Below are 25023 nucleotides of genomic sequence, written 5' to 3'. Positions count from 1 at the left end.
GTGCAGTTGACGGACTTTGAGCGAGGGCGTATAGTGGGCATGCGGGAGGCCGGGTGGACGTACCGCCGAATTGCTCAACACGTGGGGCGTGAGGTCTCCACAGTACATCGATGTTGTCGCCAGTGGTCGGCGGAAGGTGCACGTGCCCGTCGACCTGGGACCGGACCGCAGCGACGCACGGATGCACGCCAAGACCGTAGGATCCTACGCAGTGCCGTAGGGGACCGCACCGCCACTTCCCAGCAAATTAGGGACACTGTTGCTCCTGGGGTATCGGCGAGGACCATTCGCAACCGTCTCCATGAAGCTGGGCTACGGTCCCGCACACCGTTAGGCCGTCTTCCGCTCACGCCCCAACATCGTGCAGCCCGCCTCCAGTGGTGTCGCGACAGGCGTGAATGGAGGGACGAATGGAGACGTGTCGTCTTCAGCGATGAGAGTCGCTTCTGCCTTGGTGCCAATGATGGTCGTATGCGTGTTTGGCGCCGTGCAGGTGAGCGCCACAATCAGGACTGCATACGACCGAGGCACACAGGGCCAACACCCGGCATCATGGTGTGGGGAGCGATCTCCTACACTGGCCGTACACCACTGGTGATCGTCGAGGGGACACTGGATAGTGCACGGTACATCCAAACCGTCATCGAACCCATCGTTCTACCATTCCTAGACCGGCAAGGGAACTTGCTGTTCCAACATGACAATGCACGTCCGCATGTATCCCGTGCCACCCAACGTGCTCTAGAAGGTGTAAGTCAACTACCCTGGCCAGCAAGATCTCCGGATCTGTCCCCCATTGAGCATGTTTGGGACTGGATGAAGCGTCGTCTCACGCGGTCTGCACGTCCAGCACGAACGCTGGTCCAATTGAGGCGCCAGGTGGAAATGGCATGGCAAGCCGTTCCACAGGACTACATCCAGCATCTCTACGATCGTCTCCATGGGAGAATAGCAGCCTGCATTGCTGCGAAAGGTGGATATACACTGTACTAGTGCCGACATTGTGCATGCTCTGTTGCCTGTGTCTATGTGCCTGTGGTTCTGTCAGTGTGATCATGTGATGTATCTGACCCCAGGAATGTGTCAATAAAGTTTCCCCTTCCTGGGACAATGAATTCACGGTGTTCTTATTTCAATTTCCAGGAGTGTAGATGCCTCAGATATAAGTTTTCCTTCTTTCGGTCAAGTTGTGCCATAAATGTCCTTTCTCCTCCACTTCAGCTCAGCACCTCTTCATTACTTATCTGCTTTACCAGTTTAATCCTCAGCTTTCTTCAGTAGGACCACATCTCGAATGCTTTTATTCTCTGGTTGGCTGCACTGTTTTATCGTCCACGTTCCGCTTCCTTATAAGGCTATGTTCCAAGTAAATAATTTCATAAAAGGCTTCCTAACATCTAAATTTGTACTACATATTAAAGTATTTTGCTTCAGAAAAGCCGACTGGTGTGACCGAGCGGTTCTAGGCGCTTCAGTCTGGAACCGCGCGACCGCTACGGTCGCATGTTCGAATCCTTCCTCGGGCATGGATGTGTGTGATTTCCTTAGGTTAGTTAGGTTTAAGCAGTTCTAACTTCTAGGGGACTGATGACCTTAGATGTTAAGTCCCATAGTGCTCAGAGCCATTTGAACCATTTGCTTCAGAAAAGCTATTCTGCTGTTTCTAGTTTGCATTTTATATTCCCCTTAGTTTCGTTAGCATCTGCAGTTGTCAGCAGTTTTGCTGCCACTATTAATTACGTTCAGCTGATCGTCCAAGTCCTTCGTTATCTCCGACGGGATTACAATAGCATCGGCAGCTCTCAAAGTTTTTTCCTACCTGAACTTTAATTCCTTTTCCAAATATCTCTGTAGTTTCATTTAGTGTTTGCTCAGTGTACAGTTTGAGCAACACGAGAAATAGTTTCCAACCCTGTCTCGCTGCATCCTTAGTTACTGCTTGCGAAGTGGTATTCAGAACACCTGGGGCGCGACTGGTGCCACTCTGAACTTGGGAGAAATCAATAACCAGGCGAGTTTTTGCGTACCAGGGAGTTGTGGAAACGAGAAGTAACCAGTATAGCTTAACAGCAAATATAGATAATTATGATGGCCTTTTGACTTGCAAGATCAAATACATTCGCTGCTTTTGTCCCGGCTTGTTTCGCAATTAAGGTTTGTCTTGCTTCTGAATCACTCAGCGCGCGCTCATTGACGACAATGATGCATCACTTTTGACATAAGAATAGTTACTAGGGTTGCGCTGTTTCATAAGAGGGTGAGTCAAATATGAACGACTCTTGGCCCCACGAGCGCAGTATTGAAATGTGACGGTTCCGGCTGCTGTCGGTTCTATATGGGGATGTGAAGAGTGGCCGAAGAAGTCGACTGGGCTGCTGGCTATCACGATGCCGTAGAAAATTCTAGCTACAGGTAAGTCGGCGTTCCCAACAGCTTGCTGAAGGTTGAGAGAAGTTTGATATTCGCTGAGATTACAGAAGAGGTCAGTATAGCTTATGGCAGCACTTCTGCCATTATTACGGGCCATATGGGGTTCAGGAAAGTGTGTACCACGTAGGTTTCTCACCTTTCGCAACTGATTTGAAATTGGACCGTTTGTAGACGTTTGAGCGATATTGGTTAAATTTCAGGAGGAAAGAGACTCGCTTTTGACTCACATTATCGCCTGTGATGAAAAGTGGATGTATCATAACATAATTCAATCTACAGAATTGCTGAGTGTGGAGAAAGACAAGGTAGCACGGACCGGTGAAAGTCGTATCGCAGCTGTCAGAACACAAGATCATTCCAGCTGGTTTCACCCGGCGTGGCTTGTTGCACACTGAATTTTTGCGCGGTCTTCGAGCAATAAACGCCGTGTACTACTGCGAGGAGTAACGACGTGACTTATCGTCGAGAGAAATGGTTCTCCTGCAAGACAACACGCGTCCCCATATTAAAATCCACGGGGAAGAAATAAAAACTTTGAGGTTTGCCGATGACATTGTAATTCTGTCAGACAGCAAAGGAACTGGAAGAGCAGCTGAACGGAATGGACAGTGTCTTGAAAGGAGGGTATAAGATGAACATCAACAAAAGCAAAACGAAGATAATGGAATGTAGTCTAATTAAATCGTCTGATGCTGAGGGAATTAGATTAGGAAATACGACGCTTAAAGCAGTAAATGAGTTTTGCTATTTGGGGAGCAAAATAACTAATGATGGTCGGAGTAGAGAGGATATAAAATGTAGACTGGGAAGGGCAAGGAAAGCATTTCTGAAGAAGAGAAATTTGTTAACATCGAGTATATATTTAAATGTCAGGAAGCCTTTTCTGAAAGTATTTGTATGGAGTGTAGCCATGTGTGGAAGTGAAACGTGGACGATAAATAGTTTGGACAAGAAGAGAATAGAAGGTTTCGAAATGTGGTGTTACAGAAGAATGCTGAAGATAAGGTGGGTAGATCACGTAACTAATGAGGAGGTATTGAATAGAATTGGGGAGAAGAGGAGTTTCTGGCACAAGTTGACAAAAAGAAGGGACCGGTTGGTAGGACATGTTCTGACGCGTCAAAGGATCACAAATACAGCATTGGAGGGCAGCGTGGAGGGTAAAAATCGTAGAGGGAGACCAAGAGATGAATACACTAAGCAGATTCAGAAGGATGTAGGTTGCAGTAGGTACTTGGAGATGATGAAGCTTGCACAGGATAGAGTAGCATCAAACCAGTCTTTGGACTGAAGACCACAACAGATTTTCCCGCACTCGTTGACTCGAGCACAAAAACAACGACATGCATACGCATGTAGCGACTTTATTGAAGTGAAAACTGCGGACAATTCTTTTCTGAAAAAATTCATCTCTGGTGAAACTTATTCATATGAACAAACCACAAAACGACTAAGTGCAGAAATTCCGAATGGAAGTTCAACGCTTTGACGACATAACCGAAACCCATGTCCGTGTGAAGTGCGAGTTGAACATCACAAAGAAAGGCTTTTCTGACAGTTTGGCATGGTTTGTGTGTGTTTGCGTTTTACTGAAGTGAAGGGAGACTTCGTAGAATACCTGAAGCATTAACCAACCTTTTGAACGTTTCTTTATTTTTGTTAATCTAGTCTCGTAACTTTTTGGGCTTCGGACACGACCGACTTCAGTGTACGACGTCGTGATATCAGTTACCTGTTCACTGGGAAAACATGTTTCTAAACCAATGGGGTTTGTAGAAAAATGACCTGCACTGGTACTTTTTATTTCCAACTAATTCGTGTTTGTGTTTGATTCACCCTCGTACTTCTCCTCTGCTTTCCGCGCTCCCCAAAAAACTGAAATGAGCCGGTCTGCCACCAAAAAATCAACAGCACACCACCACAGAGTACTGGATTAACGACTTTCTCAGATTTGAAAGTGGATTTAGTGAGGTTAGACGATCAGAGATTGGAACCCTATTCTTTTTGAATACGGATGTTGTATTCCAACCACTGCGTCACGTCACCTATGGATTGTGTAGCAGTCATGTGCGACTTCTTTAAAACAAACTCACCAAAGTAAGCGTAAGGAATGCAGGTCATGTGGCAAAAAGTCTCGCGATGACACCCTGAATGCAGCCCTCTCGGCGTAAGAAGTGCCTCTGAGGCTGATTAAATGCACGTTGGACGTGCGTTCAGGAGCACTGGGCTACAAATCCCCATTGGGTCGTTCAGATTTATGTTCTCCGCGGTTTCCCTAAGTCGCTTAAGGCATATGTCGCAATGGTTTCTTTGAAAATGACATATCCGGTTTTCCTTCCCCATCCTTCCACAATGTGGGCTTGTACACTGAAGCTCCAAAGAAACAGGTATAAGCATGCATATTCAAATACAGAGGTATGTAAACAGGAAGAACACGGCGCTGCGGTCGGCAACGCCTATATAAGACAACAAGTGTCTGGCGCAGTTGCTAGATTAGTTACTGCTGCTACAATGGCAGGTTATCAAGATTTAAGTGTCTGAACGTGGTGTTGTAGTTGGCGCACGAGCGATGGGACACAGCATCTCCGAGGTAGCGATGAAGTGAGGATTTCCCCGTACGACCATTTCACGAGTGTACCGTCAATATCAAGAGTCCGGTAAAACATCAAACCTCCGATATCGCTACGGCCAGAAAACTATCCTGCAAGAACGGGACCAACGACGACTGAAGAGAATCGTTCAATGTGACATAAGTGCAACCCTTCCGCAAATTGGTGCAGATTTCAATGCTGAATCATCAACAAGTGTCAGCGTGCGAACCATTCAACGAAACATTATCGATATGGGATTAAGAGCCGAAGGCCCACTCGTGCACCCCTGATGACTGCACGTCACAAAGCTTTGCGCGTCGCCTGGGCCCGTCAACACCGACATTAGACTGCTGATGACTGGAAACATGTTGCCTGGTCGGACGAGTCTAGCTTCAAATTGTATCGAACGGATGGACGTGTACGGGGATGAAGACAACCTCATGAATCCATGGACTCTGCATGTCAGCAGGGAACTGTTCAAGCCAACTGCACTCGCCCTACGCCATTACAGAGTGTAACGGCGTGGGGCGTGCGCAGTTGGAGTGATAGGTGACCCGTGATACGTCTAGATACGACTCTGACAGGTGACACGTATGTAAGAATGTTGTCTGATCACCTGCATCCATTCATGTTCTTTGTGCATTCCCCGACGGACTTGGGCAATTCTAGCAGGACAGTGCGACACTCTGAAAGTCCAGAATTGGTACAGAGTAACTCCAGGAAGAGTATTCTGAGTGTAAACACTTCAGCTGGCCACTAAACTCCCCAGACGTGAACATTATTGCGCGTATCTGGGATGCTGTGCAACGTGCTGTTCAGAAGAGTTCTCCACCGCCTCGTACTCTTACAGATTTAAGGACAGCCCTTCAGAATTCAGGGTGTCGGTTCCCTCCGTCACTACTCCAGACATCAGTCGAGTCCATGGCACGTCGTGTTGCAGCACTTCTACGTGCTCGCGGGGGCTCTACACGATTTTAGGCAGATGTACCAGTTTCTTTGACTCTTTAGTGTATTTCGTCTCTAATGACCTTCTCGTCGACGGAAAGCAAAACTCCCTCCCTCCAAATGAAGTAATTGAGCTTAACCGGAGTTGTGGATATCAAGAAGTTCAGTCACTCCTTCGGAGATTTCATAAGAACTACACCTCTTTGATATCCCCCGTTTGAGATATTATCAGTTAATAATCCAGTTCAAAATAAGGACGTCAAACCCCAAAACTAGCAGAGATCGGTATCGACAGCAGAGGAATTTCTTTTTAGCTCAATTAAGAGTTCAGTGACTGAAATATATGTCGAGGATTCGAAACGCGTAGCTCTCCGTCTAGCTCCACCACTTGTGCAAGTGGGGCGCAATGCTAAATAAGTAGACGTCAGATAAGAATATTAAACTGAACGACTACACCATTTTTTTTTAAAAATCTAAGGATTAAAAATGGTACGTAGTTATCGCACTATTTGCGAGTGTCAACACTGCGTTGCGTACATCAAAATGCCGTGGTCCTCAATGGCTATACGCAGATGGTCACTAATTTGGTTTATAACCGGTAAATTTGTAGTAATATTTTACACACTATAGCTTGACCGTACATTGTTGCATTTCGTTGCTGCTAGGTATATACAGTCACATTTGAACAGCTGCACAGAGCTACAATTAGTCCTTGTTACATTTAACTAGTTTTATAATTTTTTACACAAATTTTTGGAGGTTGATCGTCTCTGTTTACAGGTTGTTAGGCATCTGCAGTTTTAAGTAGTGAAGCATTTTCAATTCTACGTGGTTAGCCACTTAAAATTGCCAGGTAATTAACCATTATTGCGGGCACTAAACCATCTACAACCTCCAGCTGGTGATTTATTATTGGTATAGGTGGTTAGTTCTACGTAAACAACGACCTGTAGGCATTCTGTTTACAATGTTATAGATGCTTAACTCTGTAGTTACGAACAATTGAAATAAAAAGTTGTAGCTCTATCACAAGTTGCATTGAGAAGTATCTTTTTTTTTTTTATTTCTTGATGGTGACTAGTTTCGGACACCTGATTCCATGTTCAAATCATCCGTATCGTAAGTGTGACAATACACATGTACAAAAACTGCCCCTGCAGTGAGGATCACAGCGGTGCTATAGCCGACTCAACAATAGTAAAAAGAGAACATGGGACGGACATTAGAAAACTCTCTTGTATTTTCCTGTACAGCCTTCTGAAGAAGAGCACTTAGTGCCCGAAACGGGTTAAGAAATTAAATTCCTTTTAGGCAGTTGGTTGTTGATTATATCTATGTGTGGTGTCGCCGCCAGACACCACACTTGCTAGGTGGTAGCTTAAATCGGCCGCGGTCCAATTAGTACATGTCGGACCCGCGTGTCGCCACTGTGTAATCGCAGACCTAGCGCCACCACCAAGGCAGGTCTCGTGATACGAGAGAGCACTCGCCCCAGTTGTACGAGAACCTAGCTACCGACCAGATGTACGAAGCCTTTCTCTCTCATTAGCCGAGAGACAGAATAGCCATCAGCTAAGTTAATGGCTACGAACTAGCAAGGCGCCATTTGTATCAGTGCCTATAGCTTACGAGTATTCAAGAGAGATGTATTCCAAGGACTAATAAAAAGATAAGTAATAAGCATCTACATACTTTTCTTCTTATTCATTTATAAGTTCTCATGTTCCAGACTTCACGCCCGTCTGCGTTAGCCTTGCGTGCCCTATCGGCTACAGCGTTAGTCTAGCGTGCATTTTCAGCCATCTCAACTTCACGGTGTCGGCCCAGCTACCGACACAACACTATGTACACAACTACAGTTGCTGAGGATGGATAAACAACTAAAGCTCCGTGTAGTTTTTGGAGTTTACTTAGCGACCTCAGCTGAGGAGATAAGTTTTGAAAGAAACAGCGAAAGGAAGATTTACAGGCGCCCAAGATATGAACAGCTTGCGAGTGTTCGTGCTTTAAACAGCCAACACGTCGCGCCAGAAGAGAGAGAGAGAGAGAGAGAGAGAGAGAGAGAGAGACTGCGACTGCAAACTACGCGAGACCTTCTATACTGTCCCAGGTTCTCTGGTAAAGATGGGCTGCTTAGAATGAAAAACAGTATCCTTGTGCTTTCCCGGCTCTGGGCGAAGATATTTAAAGTTTTAAATAATAAAATAAATACGCCAGTTGCGATTTTTCATGCGTCTTTCAACGCGTTTCGTTGATTTATTTCCCTTTTCGAGAACTCGGATATAGGAATAAATTCTCGAAAATCCGTTTGTTGTGCTTGAAACAAAAAAAGAAACTGTTATAGCATTATATTACTGAAATCATTGCTGACGCAGTGGCAAGTGTACCAATAACGTCGTCTATGATACACGAACTGCAGATATTTTTTAAAAAAAAAAACACTTAGTATTGTGTGTCGCTACTTTTAAGTACCGTATTTTACGAACTATAAGACGCTACAGACTTTAAGACGCACCTTGATTTTTAAGCAATTTTTGTAAGAAAATACAATTTTACCATTTTTATTATTAGTTTACAAAGCCAGACTAAAAAAATCATAGTTTATAAAACCGTACTGACCTTTAAAATGCCTGAAAAACGTCATTTGAACTTTCTTCTTCTTCTTCTTCTTCTTCTTCGTCATCGTCGTCCTCTTCGTGCATAAGATGGTCTTCACTGTCATCGAGAGCGTTACTTATGATTTACCAGCAATGTTTTCGGACTGTAGACTACGACTGTTTTATCCACTGACACACCGATTTGACTGTAGCTCATTTTAAAACTCCCTTCGGCGTGAATTCGTGCAGGGTTTCATCCACCATCCATTTGTTCCAATCCTCTCGCAAGTATACTTAATGGTTTATTTATCGAGACATCAAGAGCTTGCAGTTATTAAGTAAGTTCTCCCGGAACAACCGCAAGCTCTGTACTTCCGTGTCTCATATTCTCTTTCACGGAATTTTTTTTTATATGACTGCTAAACTGATCTGGCACAAAAAGAGAACTCTTGTTCAATAAAGCACCTTCCCTTCTCTCCCACACTGTTAGTCCACAACTTCATACCAGCTTGGTACCTCCTACCCTTGTCATGTTTATGAACACCACCACCTGGCGATATTTCAGAAGACGCTGGCATTGTCTTGCGCTTGAAAAAGATCATCGGATTAAGTTCAGTACCGTCAGCACAACATGAAAGGACAACAGTGTAGTCCCTTTTTTCATGTCTACTTCTTTTTGTATGATAGTTGCAGTTTTAGCACCTTTCATGGCAACGGGTCTGTTACTCGACACATCAAATGTCACAGGAGTTTCGTCCTTATTCGCTGTTTGGCTTGGTTCCACACCGGTTTTCTTTCGATGTTGAATAATAAAACTATAGAAACATAATAGTTTCACTTCATACTTTTGTGGCATTTTCTGAGATATTTTGGTTTTGTTTCGCATCCTAAGTCCATGACGCTTCGTAAACCTGTAGCACTAACCAACTCCATACTTGAAGTCTAGTAAGTTCTACTGTAGCGCTAGCTTACGAGCGTCTATTTGAATCATTTTTGTATAAATTCCAGAGCCATTTTTGCGATGTTTTGGAATCCATTTCAATATGTCATCTTCTAGTTTTGGCCATTTTGCATTCTGTCATGTGTTTGCACATTTAGTCTTCCCCATTTTCTCAGTTCTACTTTGCTAGCCCGCCAATCGCGAATGGTTTTTCTCTTTGTGGAGTCGAAATGGCGCTCAGCTGCTCTGTTTCCATGTTTATAGCACGCATCTTATGAATACTTTTTATTATTTCCATTACGAAAGTAGCTACTAACAAAAATACTGTGCTGTTACCGGTAACACACATCACTTTCGATTCCAGTTCACCAGCACCGTAGACTGCAGTGATGCATCATAGGCTAGACAGTGTTCTGGGTTTGTGTTGGCGAAGTGGGAGAGAGACAGTGTTATTTTTATATTAATTTAGAGTATATGACGCACCTGAATTCTGAAGGAAAATTTCCGAAGTAGAATGTGCGTCTTGTAGTCTGTAAAATACTGTATAGCTGTCGTAAACACTAAGGTTACTTTGAACACCACAGTGCTTTACGAGGCATGGGGTTGTTGGATATAAATTTCCCCGTCACTTATAAGGGAGACCTAGGTTTAACGTTCACTGTGAACTGCGGTAATACGGCATTTTTCACAGCTAGGTGAGAAAGAAGCCACAAGGTAAAAGTAAAGCTGTGACAACGGAAAAGGTTCGTTTGAACACCTCGAGAATTTACTTATACCCTTTTATGTTTCCGAACTTTGATCTGCCTTACCCAGCTAGTTGAAGGAACACCTCCAGTTTAACGTGCATTCAGAACCGTGCTGAAACTCGACATTTTTGACGTTAACAGACGAAGGAAGTGATAGGTGACAGATAATAATCCTAGGACTGGCCAGGCATCGAACTACAGTCATTTGGATGCAGCGTCTGGCAGCAAGTCGCTGAAGAATAAGTGACTGGAAATATCCCCTGACAGACCGGAATTGAACCCTGGACTCATGAGTTGATAAGCTCATGTACGTAATTGATTGTTTCTTTATGTGCGGTGTTTATATTGTTTAAATTTTCGATTTGTGCGATCACATTTACGTTGTATGACCTTAAGTCGCGCGGATGAAATGTATTCCCGACTGATATTAGTATGATGCGCCAAGTCCGTCTCGGTCATAGGACTCGCAGACATGTGAAACACCAGACTTGGACTTTCATTCTGCAGCGGCATGTAAGCCGTGATGATACTGTGAGTGGTAGCTGTGCAGCGGAGCGGTACTTTAACCTAGAACTTAATCTTTAGCAAGAAACGCTCTTACCAACTTAGATTCACAAGTAAGTCTCGTGGCCCAACTCAGCGCTTCAGTCTATTGATACTTATCATACTTCACAGTTTCCACAGAGTCTCTCTCGGATACATTGCCCCTGATAGAAAGTGTGTGGCCGAGGACGGTTTGGACGTGACGACTTGCGGATTGTTCCCAGAATGAGTGTTTTGTCAGTGCGGCTCTCCAGATACACAGTTGAGCCGTTAAGCGTTCCCGGTCGGCTTTACAAGATTATTGCACGCGAAAAGTTAACAGCCAACTTCAGTTTTAAATCGCCATGTTAATCACAGCCGCGTCTTTTCCTGTTCACAACAGGTCAGCACAATATGTGCGCCGCTCACACAAAGTTGCTGCAATATGCGTCTTATATATTTACTGGTTTGTTTTACCTGTCAATATTAGGGTCATCAGACTCTCTTATACGTCTAACGAGGCTTTCCACATTTTTTTATTAGATTCATTGTTATAAGCATTCATGAGTTACAGGTAATGTACAACATTATAAAACATTTAGTAATTGCTGTAGTGCGCCGGCCGGAGTGGCCGAGCGGTTCTAGGCGCTTCAGTCTGGAACCGCGCGAACGCTAAGGTCGCAGGTTCGAATCCTGCCTCGGGCATGGATGTGTGTGATGTCCTTAAGTTAGTTAGGTTTAAGTAGTTCTAAACTCTAGGGGACTGATGATCTCAGATGTTAAGTTCCATAGTGCTCAGAGTGATTTGAACCATTTTGCTGTAGTGCAGAAAGAGAGGAAAAAATACACACAATTTACATTCGTCCATGAGTACAGCAGCAGAGGGTAGTTTTTTAAACTGTGAGCGCTAGCAGCAATGGGCGTGAGATAAGATGTGGAAGAGATAGTTCAAATGGCTCTGAGCACTATGGGACTCAACTGCTGAGGTCATTAGTCCCCTAGAACTTAGAACTAGTTAAACCTAACTAACCTAAGGACATCACAAACATCCATGCCCGAGGCAGGATTCGAACCTGCGACCGTAGCGGTCTTGCGGTTCCAGACTGCAACGCCTTTAACCGCACGTCCACTTCGGCCGGCTGTGGAAGAGAAACAGGACAAAAAAATTGGTGAAGACAGAGGAGATAAAGTGCCATGAGTGACTGAGAAATTAAAAGGGCAAAATGTATGAATAAGATAACGGGAATATTTGCTTTGTTTGTTTTCAGAGGAAAGACTAGACAGATTCGTTAATTTTTGGGGAAACGTTACGATGGTGACAGAAGAAAGCGCGTCATCTTCTTAAATGCAACAGGGCATTCGGCTGTGCGTACAGTGCAGCGCAGCTTGTTCCAGAAGCGGACGGCGGAACAGAGGGAGGACTTTGGGTATGTTTTGTGTTACTGACTGGCACAGCTAGGGTGGAAGATAATTGAGACCTTGTGTTTCGATTATGTTGACAGGTACTCAACCTCTTATGCTAGGTACTGAAAAGTTGACGAAGTAGATCTGGCGTTCGACAGTCACGGAACCTGTCTGGTCGCAAATAACCTGTCTGGGCAGATGAAGCACTCACCTGGTCGAGTATATGGATGTTGCTGATGTAAGCGCACAAGCATTCGTGGTTAGCAATTGGTTTGTATCCAAATTGTCTTGCCGTCTTCGGCCCCAAATACTGAGGCGACGATTTATTTCCAAGCAGTGAATTGGTGTAAGGTCGCTAAGACGACTTGTCTTTTTGTCTCAGGCGTGTAATGAACTACCCACAGTAGAGGTACGAAAAATCTAGCCTTCCAATTCAAGTCGGTCGAGAAACTCGCAGGCGCTGTTGACTCCCATTTCTCTTGTGCTGCTCTGTTAGCTGTTTTGGGACTTATCTTGCGCACAGTTTCCGGTAACCCAGCGTTTCTGTGTGTGTCTCGCATAAGAGTTGTGGAAACATGGCAGAAATTTTGTTCGTAACACCTTCTCAGTAAACTGTCCTGAGTAGGGAAAAAAATTTGGTAGTGTTATTCCTTCCGTAAATAGGATGCGGACCACAGCGCGTGGCTGAGATTTGGCAGGGTTTTTTTAGCGACATCTTTCATGGAGTTGGACACTGCAACGTGAGTTTACGTACTAGCGTGTTCCTGCTATGCTCACTCAGGCCAGGGGTTCTCCTCTGTCACTCAGAGTTTTCAACCCTCAAAAAACAAAACACACACACACACACACACACACACACACACACACACACACACACACACACAGCCCGCTATAGTCGCAGTACACTTGCATTGGCCAGCCGGGTGGCCGAGCGGTTCTAGGCGCTACAGTCTTGAACCGCGCGACCGCTGCGGTCGCAGGTTCGAATCGTGCCTCAGGCATGGATGTGTGCGATGTGCCTAGGTTAGTTAGGTTTAAGTAGTTCTAAGTCCTAGGGGACTGATGACCTCACAAGTTAAGTCCCGTAGTGCTCAGAGCCATTTTCAACCACTTGCATTCTGCACGTGCTTCGTATATCAGGAAAAATTTAAAAAGGAAGATATACATTTCGTTGCACAACTCCAGTTTGTCATTTTTTCGGGGCTGAAACACCATTGGATTTCACCCTAGTTGGGCACGTTCCAGAAGGGTAAATTTTAAATGAACGACCTACCACCATTTCTAGATTTGTGTTTTTCACATTGGGAAATGTCGTTTAGAATATTCCTGCGCTATCTAGAAATTTGTGTCACCGAGGAACGAGAGAAAATAGAATAGAAACGTAATTGTGTGTGAGTGCTGTGATGCAGTGGTTGTGTGAAGACTGTATTGATTTGGGGTGGCGTGTGGGGAGCGTGCGTGCTGGCGCTAGGCACGCGTGCTGCTGCGGGCCCGCCAGGAATCCGCCGCTTCCGTCAGCCACGCGCACCTCGTCAGCGCCAGTTCAGCGTCTTCGTCTTTGGGCTGACTCCGGCTGGATTAACGAGGGAGCGCCGCTGCTTCCGCCGACGACACTTGCGATGCTGGCGACATATAACAATGTCGAACTCGTTCTTTTCGGCCACCACGTACATTTACTAGAAATTATCCGCCCCTTTCCTTAATCATTCAAAGGGACTCTACACTCTGTATCGCAGAAGTAGCCGCATCATGCTGTATTAGTCGGAGGCGACTTCAACCTACCTAGTATAGACTGGGATACCTATGGATTCATTACAGATCGTACAGACAAGCCGTCGTGTGAATTACTTTTGAACACATTATCCGAAAACTGTCTTGAGCAGCTAAATCGACAGCCAACGCGTAATGGCAATATTTTAGATCTGGTAGCCACGAACAGACCACACCTCATCGACGGAGTCAGTGTTGAGACAGGGATTAGTGATCATGATGTTGTCATTACGACTATGGTTTCGAAAGTTAAAAAGTCGGTCAAGAAGGCTAGGAGCGTATTCTTACTAGAAAGAGCAGATAAGCAGTTGTTAGCATCCCACTTAGTAAATGAATCGAGTTCATTTACTTCCGGTACGATGGACGTGGAAGAATTATGGGTAAATTTTAAACACATTGTAAATCACACATTGGACAAGTACGTGCCGAAAAAGTGGGTTACGGACGGAAAAGACCCACCGTGGTTTAACAGCGCAGTTCGGAGAATGCTCAGGAAGCAAAAGCAGTTGCACTCGCGGTACAAGAAAGATCGGGATAATGAGGACAGATTCGTGAGTAGAGATTCGTGCTGCTGTAAAAAGAGCAATGCGTGAAGCATACAACCACTACCACCGTCATACCTTAGCAAAAGATCTTGCTGAAAACCCAAGGAAATTCTGGTCTTGTGTAAAATCGGTAAGCGGGTCGAAGGCTTCCATCCAGTCACTCACTGATCAGTCTGGCCTGGCAACGGAAGACAGCAAAACGAAAGCTGAAATTTTAAATTTAGTATTTGAGAAATATTTCACGCAGGAGGATCGTACAAACATACCGCCGTTTTAGTCTCGTACAGATTCCCGTATGGAGGACATAGTGATAGACATCCCTGGGGTTGTGAAGCAGCTGAATGGGTGGAAAATAAATAAATCGCCAGGTCCTGATGGGATTACAATTCGGTTTTACAGAGAGTACTCTACTGCATTGGCTTCTTACTTAGCTTGCATTTATCGCGAATCTCTTGCCCAACGTAAAGTCCCGAGCGACTGGAAAAAAGCGCAGGTGACGCGTGTATATAACAAGGGTAGAAGGTCGGATCCTCAAAATTACAGACCAATATCCTTAACATCGGTTTGTTGCAGGATTCTCGAGCATATTCTCAGTTTGAATATAATGAATTTCCTCGAGACAGAGAGGTTGCTGTCCATACATCAGCACGACTTTAAAAACCATCGCTCCTGCGAAACGCAACTCGCCCTTTTTTCACATGATATCTTGCGAACCGTGGATGAAGGGTATCAGACGGATGCCATATTCCTTGACTTCCGGAAAGCGTTTGACTCGGTGCCCCGCTGCAGACTACTAACTAAGGTACGAGCATATGGGATTGATTCCCAAATATGTGAGTGGCTCGAAGACTTCTTAAGTAATAGAACCCAGTACGTTGTCCTCGATGGTGAGTGTTCATCGGAGGTGAGGGTATCATCTGAAGTGCCCCAGGGAAGTGTGGTAGGTCCGCTGTTGTTTTCTATCTACATAAATGATCTTTTGGATAGGGTGGATAGCAATGTGCGGCTGTTTGCTGATGATGCTGTGGTGTACGGGAAGGTGTCGTCGTTGAGTGACTGTAGGAGGATACAAGATGACTTGGACAGGATTTGTGATTGGTGTAAAGAATGGCAGCTAACTCTAAATATAGATAAATGTAAATTAATGCAGATGAATAGGAAAAAGAATCCCGTAATGTTTGAATACTCCATTAGTAGTGTAGCGCTTGACACTGTCACGCCGATTAAATATCTGGGCGTAACATTGCAGAGCGATATGAAGTGGGACAAGCATGTAATGGCAGTTGTGGGGAAGGCGGATAGCCGCCTTCGGTTCATTGGTAGAATTTTGGGAAGATGTGGTTAATCTGCAAAGGAGACCGCTTATAAAACACTAATACGACCTATTCTTGAGTACTGGTCGAGCGTTTTGGATCCCTATCAGGTCGGATTGAGGGAGGACATAGAAGCAATTCAGAGGCGGGCTGCTAGATTTGTTACTGGTAGGTTTGATCATCACGCGAGTGTTACGGAAATGCTTCAGGAACTCGGGTGGGAGTCTCTGGAGGAAAGGAGGCGTTCTTTTCGTCAGTCGCTACTGAGGAAATTTAGAGAACTAGCATTTGAGGCTGGCTGCAGTACAATTCTACTGCTGCCAACTTGTATTTCGCGGAAAGACCACAAAGATAAGATAAGAGAGATTAGGGCTCGTACCGAGGCGTATAGGCAGGCAGTTTTCCCTCGTTCTGTTTGGGAGTGGAACAGGGAGAGAAGATGCTAGTTGTGGTACGAGTTACCCTCCGCCACGCACCGTATGGTGGATTGCGGAGTATGTAAGTGGAAGTAGATGTAGATGTAGAGCACTGTTCATCTTAATTTCGAAACTTATTTAGAAAAAAGCCTTCGGAAACAATTGGTGTATTTCAATTACAGCAAGACAGCAAAACAGCTCGATTCTGCTATCTAATTTTACTTTAAAGCCGGTGTTTAAATTACTATTAATTAATCAAAACACTGAGAAAGATACTGCCATAACTTTCGTAACACTTTCCCTAGACCACATTCAATTTCAGTTTCGTAGTCCTCGTATCAAATGGAATCGTTTGATATGCACCTCAATAACGTTTATTTTGGCATTTTTTCTAGCTGTGTTTTTAGCCGTTCCACCACCAATCCTATCAATCTATTGCAATCAGTCTGCAGTGTGTTACAATCTTTCAGGGATGACAGGGAAGAGTTAATGTATCAGTTTGAGTTAAGAGTCGCTGGTCTGTAAACGACCATGTCGAAAGCTATAAGCGATAATCGTTCTGATACCTGTGACAGTGAAACACTTGTACTGGTACTGTTGTTGCCAAGATTGTAGGGTAGGAAATTCTCATAGATAGTGGTATGGACCAAAACACGAAAAAAGTATTGAAAACTTGGGCTTCAAACTGCGTAGATTCTAGCTTACGAACTATACGCACTCGTTCAGTAGAAGAGATGGGTTTCACAGTAGCGAAGATTAACAAGTGCTGTTAGCTCTTAACATATTAATTTTAGAGCCCATGTTTAATAGACTTTTCTTTTTTCTTTGTTTTGGTTCGTACTACAACCCCGCAAAGATTCCTACCCTATAGTCTTAATAACAACAGTACCAATACACGCATTCCACTGTCACAGGCATCAAACCGATTTTCGCCTATAACTTTCGACTAGGTCCGATTTAAGGTCCCTACCTCTAATTGATTCGCTTACCCTTCTCCATCGTATCTGAAGTCACTCTATATTTTCAACACGATTTACAAGCGAAAAGAACCACGAATTGTGAGGGACTCACCGTGTCGTTTGAATGCACGAATTATCTGAAAAATTCGCCATCAACAAAAAAATTATATGAAACTTCGTTTAATTCACTGTAATGACATCAGAAGTCACTAAAATAAAAGCACCAGGTTCAGATGAAGTTGGACTCTTGGGGAAATTGCGATGAGCGTCTAGGCACTCTTATCGACTTTTGTAGTAAGCACTCGCTTTGAAATCTACAAATGTGTCCATGATTCCAAGATAGCACAGTTTCTTTCCCTTGTGTTAGATTGGTAACACTGATGCAGCGAGGTTTTTTCAGAGCAACGTATTCGTGTTACTGTTTCTGTACTCAACAATAATAAACAAACATTACTTGTTTGTGTTTGTTATTTGTAAAGTTATAATAACGTTAAATATGGACTTGATATCCGCAAGGTCAGTAGAGTAGTGGGGGGGGGGGGGGGGGAGGCTGGGAGGCTCTTTGAGTTTTTCTGTGTGTGCAAAACACTGTAACGATATGTCATATATTACCACTACAGCAAATTTGTGAAGTCACTTCAATCATTTATATTTATAATAAAAAAGGATAAAATAAAATACAAAGTGTTAAAAGGTTTCCTGGTACTCGTACACAACAATGAAAGGAAGCCAGGGTAATTTAGGAGTGAGAGAGACAGGTTTCTATCGCATCCCAAATGTTAATCAACCTGTACTTAGAGCAAGCGACGAAGAAAAGAATAATTAATTTTGAAAGGATATTAAATAATCACTAACCATATTGACTGATTACTTTTCCGCGACTTCTATAATAAGGGATAGGTCTATGTGCACTTAGCTCATGCAGTCACGATGTTTAAAGATTTTTAATATTATGATATTAATTTATCAACGTCGCGTTTCGAGCCAACAGTGCTCATCTCTGGCATCAAGCCATGCAAATATTTAAATATTCTTTACGCTACTAAAACTATACCTAGATTAGCGGTAAACTGTTGCGTCAGTAGGGTATTTATCGGGTGGAAAACATACGGCTCCCTCCAGACATCAGTTATCGTGTATTGCTACATTTTGCTGTGTTTCCTCGCTTTAAGTGCATTGTGGAGAAAGATGCAGAACAAGAAAGTGCCACAAAGTCGAGAACAGACGCTCGACCACCGCAGCAGCCTGCCGGCATATAGGCAGTAAGTCACCAGAATAGTATTATCAAAGACATTCTGCTGGCAAGAACTCATTTGGCAATTAATAAACGATTTTTCCCCTTTCATTTCTGTGTACAAGCGCCCCGCCCCCCCTCCCGGCAACGCAACAGATCAACGATAATCCAACAAATAGTAAATACACTGACAAAGAACCTAATCCCAAGATCAAGATACAGGATCACAGTTTAATGTAAGCGCGAGAAAATCCATTGCAAATGAACAATTCTGTTAGATTAATAACCAGTGTGACGACCGGACTGTTGTTGAATGAAAGCATCCAAATGTGCATACATTGTGTAATCAGGTGGCATGGAGTTCCATGCCTATTGCACTTGGTCGGACAATACAATACAAGGGCGGCTAATGCTGGTTGTCGATGAAACTGAAATCATCGTCCGCTGATGTCCGATACGTGCTCCACTGGAGACATATCCGATGATTGAGCAGGCCAAGGCAACAAGTCGACACTCTATAGAGCATGTTGGATGCCGAGAAATAAAGATTTCCGACAATTAGAAGCATCAGAAATGAAATTACTAAGCTCTGTAAAAAAACCTGCAGTGAGGAAGACATTAGAATCGAATTAATAATGGTAGATTTAGGGATGCAACCAATAACCCAAAAGGCAATGCAGTACGAAGAAAAATGGAGAGAAAATGTACTTTGTGTGCCTCCACAGTTATTTTTAAAACAAGCAATGGATTATAAACCACGGGTCAAGAGAACTGTGGAAAGGCCGAGGATGCGATGGTGAGACTGAAAAAGCCATAACTCTGGAATGGCGACAGAAGAAGAAGGAGGCGTTCGATACAGTTCCCCAGACTCATTTAATGAACAAAGTAAGAGCATATGGACTATCAGACCAATTGTGTGATTGGATTGAAGAGTTCCTAGATAACAGACGGCAGCATGTCATTCTCAATGGAGAGAAGTCTTCCGAAGTAAGAGTGATTTCAGGTGTGCCGCAGGGGAGTGTCGTAGGACCGTTGCTATTCACAATATACATAAATGACCTTGTGGATGACATCGGAAGTTCACTGAGGCTTTTTGCAGATGATGCTGTGATATATCGAGAAGTTGTAACAATGGAAAATTGTACTGAAATGCAGGAGCATCTGCAAGGAATTGACGCATGGTGTAGGGATTGGCAGTCGAATCTCAATGTAGACAAGTGTAATGTGCTGCGAATACATAGAAAGATAGATCCCTCATCATCTAGCTGGAAAATAGCAGGTCAGCAGCTAGAAGCAAATAATTCTATAAATTATCTGGGAGTACGCATTAGGAGTGATTTAAAATGGAATGATCATATAAAGTTGATCGTCGGTAAAGCAGATGCCAGACTGAGATTCATTGGAAGAATCGTAAGGAAATGCAATCCGAAAAAAAGGAAGTAGGTTACAGTACGCTTGTTCGCCCACTGCTTGAATACTGCTCACCGGTGGGGGATGCGTACCAGATAGGTTTGATAGAAGAGATGGAGAAGATCCAACGTTGAGCAGCGCGCTTCGTTACATGATCATTTAGTAATCGCGAAAGAGTTACGGAGATGACAGATAAACTCCAGTGGAGGACTCTGCAGGAGAGACGCTCAGTAGCTCGGTACGGGCTTTTGTTGAAGTTTCGAGAACATACCTTCACCGAGGAGTCGTGCAGTATATTGCTCCTTCCTACGTATATCTCACGAAGAGACCGTGAGGATAAAATCAGAGAGATTCGAGCCCACACAGAGGCATACCGACAATACTTGTTTCCACGAACAATACGAGACTGGAATAGAAGGGAGAACCGATAGAGGTACTCAAGGTACCCTCCACCACACACCGTCAGGTGGCTTGCGGAGCATGGACGTAGATGTAGATGAAGAAGAAGGTAGCATTTTACCACAGGGCCATCGAGACAAACCAAGTACTTGCAGTGACATGACACTTGTGAATCTTAGAGCGTACATCCGCCTGCAGAGAGAGACTTTCCGTGGCTGCGTGCAGTGTAATGGTGCGGCACCGGCCAGGAAGACGTGCAGTGTGGGCGGAATTCTCGCGATCAGGCTTTTGATGCGCCCTACCAGTTCCCGACTTTCCCTGTCCGCTGCATTCTCCCCCACCACACGGCCTGCGGAACTGCAGCGCCGCGCCGCGGTCCCGTTAGAAGCAACGGCCGGACGGCGGACGGAGGACGGGCTGCTTGATTAAGTAAGGAGCCCGGCCTGCTGCAGGCAGCGGCGACCTTTCACCGCGGTTAGCGCTTCCCCGCTGTAGCCGGCCAGCACTTAATAGCTGCGGCCGCGGGCCGTCGTCACGCGTCACGTGTACCGATCGAGGACTTCACTGGGAGAAAGGCAAGCAGGTGTGACTTCAGTTTATACTGCACTACGCTGTCACGGACATTCCGTATACCTTCTTCAAAAAAGCCTTCTCGAGTGTTCTTACTTACAGCTACACGTACTGCATCCGACTTTACAATAAGCCAGCGCGTACAATTTTATTATATGGCCAGCCACAGCCGTCGACATTCGGTAGTAAACTGAACTTGAATAAACCGCAAACAGCTGTTAAGCGATGATTTATTAACGACCGATGTCGGGGCGTTGAAACAGCGTCTTCACTTCGTTCTACATAGGAAAGAAATCATCCTTGTAATCCATATATTAAAAAAAATTGATTACAGACAGCCAATAAAAGTAATTCTAAATAAAAGTACGTAAGTAGTACTTAGAAGAAAGATTAAGGAAAGGCAAACCTACGTTCCTAGCATTTGTAGACTTAGAGAAAGCTTTTGACAATGTTGACGGGAATACTCTCTTTCAAATTCTAATGGTGGCAGGGGTAAAATACAGGGAGCGAAAGGCTATTTACAATTTGTAGAGAAAGCAGATGGCAGTTATAAGAGTCGAGGGGCATGAAAGGGAAACAGTGGTTGAGAAGGGAGTGAGACAGGTTTTGTAGCCCATCCCGGATGTTATTTGGCTGGCTCTGAGCACTATGGGACTCAACTGCTGTGGTCATAAGTCCCCTACAACTTAGAACTACTTAAACCTGACTAACCTAAGGACATCACACAGATCTATGCCCGAGGCAGGATTCGAACCTGCGACCGTAGCGGTCGTGCGGTTCCAGACTGTAGCGCCTTTAACCGCTCGGCCACTCCGGCTGGCGGATGTTATTTAATCTGTGCATTGAGCAAGCAGTAAAAGAAACAAAAGAAAAATTTGGAGTAGGAATTAAAAACCATGGAGAAGAAATAAAAACTTTGAGGTTCGTCGATGACATTGTAATTCTGTCACAGACAGCAAAGGACCTGGAAGAGCAGTTGAACGGAATGAACAGTGTCTTGAAAGGAGGATATGAGATGAACATCAACAAAAGCAAAACGAGGATAATGGAACGTTGTGCAATTAAATGAGGTGAAGCTGACGGAATTAGATTAGGAAATGAGACATTTACAGTAGTAGGTGAGTTTTGCTATTTGGGGAGCAAAATAGCTGTGATGGTCGAAGTAGAGAGGATATAAAATGTAGACTGGCAATGGCAAGGAAAGCGTTTCTAAAGAAGAGAAATTTGTTAACATCGGGTATAAATTTGTCAGGAAGTCGTTTGTGGAAGTATTTGTATGGAGTGTACCCATGTATGGAAGTGGAATATGGACGATAACTAGTTTAGACAAGAAGACAATAGAAGCTTTCTAAATGTGGTGCTACAAAAGAATGCTGAAGATTAGATGAGTAGATTACGTAACTAATGAGGTGGTACTGAGTAGAATTGGGGAAAAGAGGAATTTGTGGCACAACTTGACTAGAAGAAGGAACCGATTGGCAGGACTCGTGCTGAGGCATCAAGGGATCACCAGTTTAGTATTGGAGGGAAGCGTGGACGGTAATAATCGTAGAGGGATACCAAGAGATGAACACGCTAAGCAGATTCAGAAGAATGTAGCTTGCATTAGTTACTTGGATATGAAGAAGCTTGCACAGGATAGAGTAACATGGAGAGCTGCATCAAACCAGTCTCTGGACTGAAGACAACAGCAACAGTAAAATATGAAATAATAGTATGGCATATTTGGCCGGGAGGCCCAGTCCGGTGAAGTTCGGCCGCCGAGTGCCAGTCTTATTCCAGTGGGCGCCACACTGGGCGACTTGCGCGCCGGTGATGAGGACAACACAACAACCAGCCCACGAGCGCAGAAAATCTCCAACCCGGCTGCGAATCGAACCCGGCACTTTACCACCCAGCTAAGCAGGCGGATAACAACAACTGTAGTGTCACATAGATAAGGACACGGAGACGCCTTCAATGTACGTTATCACATAGTGCAAACCAATGAAGAGGGGAAGTCGTCAACAGATAATAAAGTGGCAGAGCACTGGGGCAAATAGTGCCTAGTATGGCGATCTTCGCCAGTTTAGTATACAGCTGGTCCCCTTCAGTGCTTTTTTAGTATATGTAAGCCCGCCTCCAGTGCTTTACCCATGCGACAACCAACTACAGAGACTGTAAATTTCGCATATTGGCATATTTTGACATTCAAGTTATGCTAGGCGGTTCATTAATCTGTTCTTCTGGTTCTTAGGTTTGCTTTTATAAATGAGATCCCCTATTATCCGATGATCATTCTTGGATTTTGGTAACTGACTTAAATAAAGTTTGTAACCTAAGATTTTTAATACGGTCTAGTCTTTCATCTAAATTAAATTTGCATATGGATACACATGTAGGCCCAACAGCATAATTAACGTCTTGGTTCTCGAGTTTTAATCTTGCATAATTTTATCCGTCTGGGGGGGGGGTTATTTTTATCTTTGTGGTAACGGGTCTGGTTAATGGCTTTATTCTCAGATGAACGCTCCACTACGTACTTTATTTATAAGTCTTGTATTACTTTTTACCCATATTTATTACGTTAACTGCGGTTATTTTTGCCATAGTACCTCATCACCCCCTCCCCTGCATTATTCGCCCCAATGCTCTATCGCTTATTATGTGTTGTTGATTTCTGCTCTTCAAGGGGTTGGATTATGTGAAACTACTGTAAGTAGTTTTAGTTAGGATTACTTTTATTCGCACTCCTTAATAAATTGTTTTAAATTATAGCTTACAAGGATGCTTTCTTTTCTATGTAGAACAAACTGAAGATGCTGCTTGTAACGCAGTGAAATCACTTAACAGATTTTTGTGATTTATTCAAGTTCAATTTACAATGAGTCAGTAGTTTCCAACCCGGGGTAATTACCCCATGAAATAATCTGAGGGGTTGAAAACAAACGTGTGCGATTCTTTTTCTTTTTGGGTGACGAAACAAAATTATTTTTAAACGAGCATTACTATTATATCACTATTACAGAAAACTATAATATTAATTCTATAAGTTACCAATAATCACACTTTTTCCGCGTATACTAACATTAACCAGGGCGCAATGTGGTGCAGGGAATAGCTTGTGAAATGAAATGAACGTAGAAACATCTTCCACACATAGTCGACGCACTACGTTCGTGCTTTGTACTATGTATCTGTGACAATGAAATGTACAAACACTATGTGATCAAAAGTATCCGGACACTTGCTGAAAATGACTTTCATGCTCCCTCCATCGGTAATGCTGGAATTCAATACGGTGCTGGCCAGCCCTTAGCCTTGATGAGTTTCCACCCTCGCAGGCATACGTTCAATCAGGTGCTGGAAGGTTTCTTGGGGAATGGCAGCCCATTCTTCACGGAGTGCTGCACTGAGGAGAGGTGTCGATATCGGTCGGTGAGGCCTGGCACGAAGTCGGCGTTCCAAAACATCCCAAAGGTGTTCTGTCGGATTCAGATCAGACTCTGTGCAGGCCACTCCATTACAGGAATGTTAATTGTCGTGTAACCACCCCGTCACAGGCCATGCATTATGAACAGGTGCTCGATCGTGTTGAAAGAGGCAATCGCCATCCCCGAATTGCTCTTCAACAGTGTGAAGCAAGAAGGTGCTTAAAACATCATTGTAGGCCTGTGCTGTGATTGTGCCACGCAGAACTGCAAGGGGTGCAAGCCCCCTCCATGAAAAACACGATCGCACCATAACACAACCGCTTCCGAATTTTACTGATGGCACTACACATGCTGGCAGATGACGTTCACCGGGCATTCGCCATACTCACACCCTGCAATCGGATCGGCACATTCTATACCACGATTCGTCACTCAACACAACGTTCTTCCACTGTTCAGTCGTCCATTGTTACGCTACTTACACCAAGCGAGGCGTCGTTTGGCATTTACCGGCGTGATGTGTGGCTTATGAGCAGCCGCTCGACCATGACATTCAAGTTTCCTCACCTCCCGCCTAACTGTCACCGTACTGGCAGTGGATCCTGTTGCAGTCTGGAATTCCTGCGTGATGGCCTGGATAGACGTCTGCCTTCTACACATTACGACACTCTTCAACAGTCGGCGGTGTCAGTCAGTCAACAGACGAGGTCGGCCTGTACGCTTTTGTGCTGTACGTGTCCAATCACGTTTCCACTTCACTGTCACATCGGAAACAGTGGACCTAGGTATGTTTAGGAGTGTGGAAATCTCGCATACAGA

This window comes from Schistocerca serialis, chromosome 9 (assembly GCF_023864345.2).
Source record: "Schistocerca serialis cubense isolate TAMUIC-IGC-003099 chromosome 9, iqSchSeri2.2, whole genome shotgun sequence".
Classification (NCBI taxonomy): domain Eukaryota; kingdom Metazoa; phylum Arthropoda; class Insecta; order Orthoptera; family Acrididae; genus Schistocerca; species Schistocerca serialis.
The sequence above is the reverse complement of the archived record's forward strand: the minus strand, read 5'-3'. Positions refer to the sequence as shown.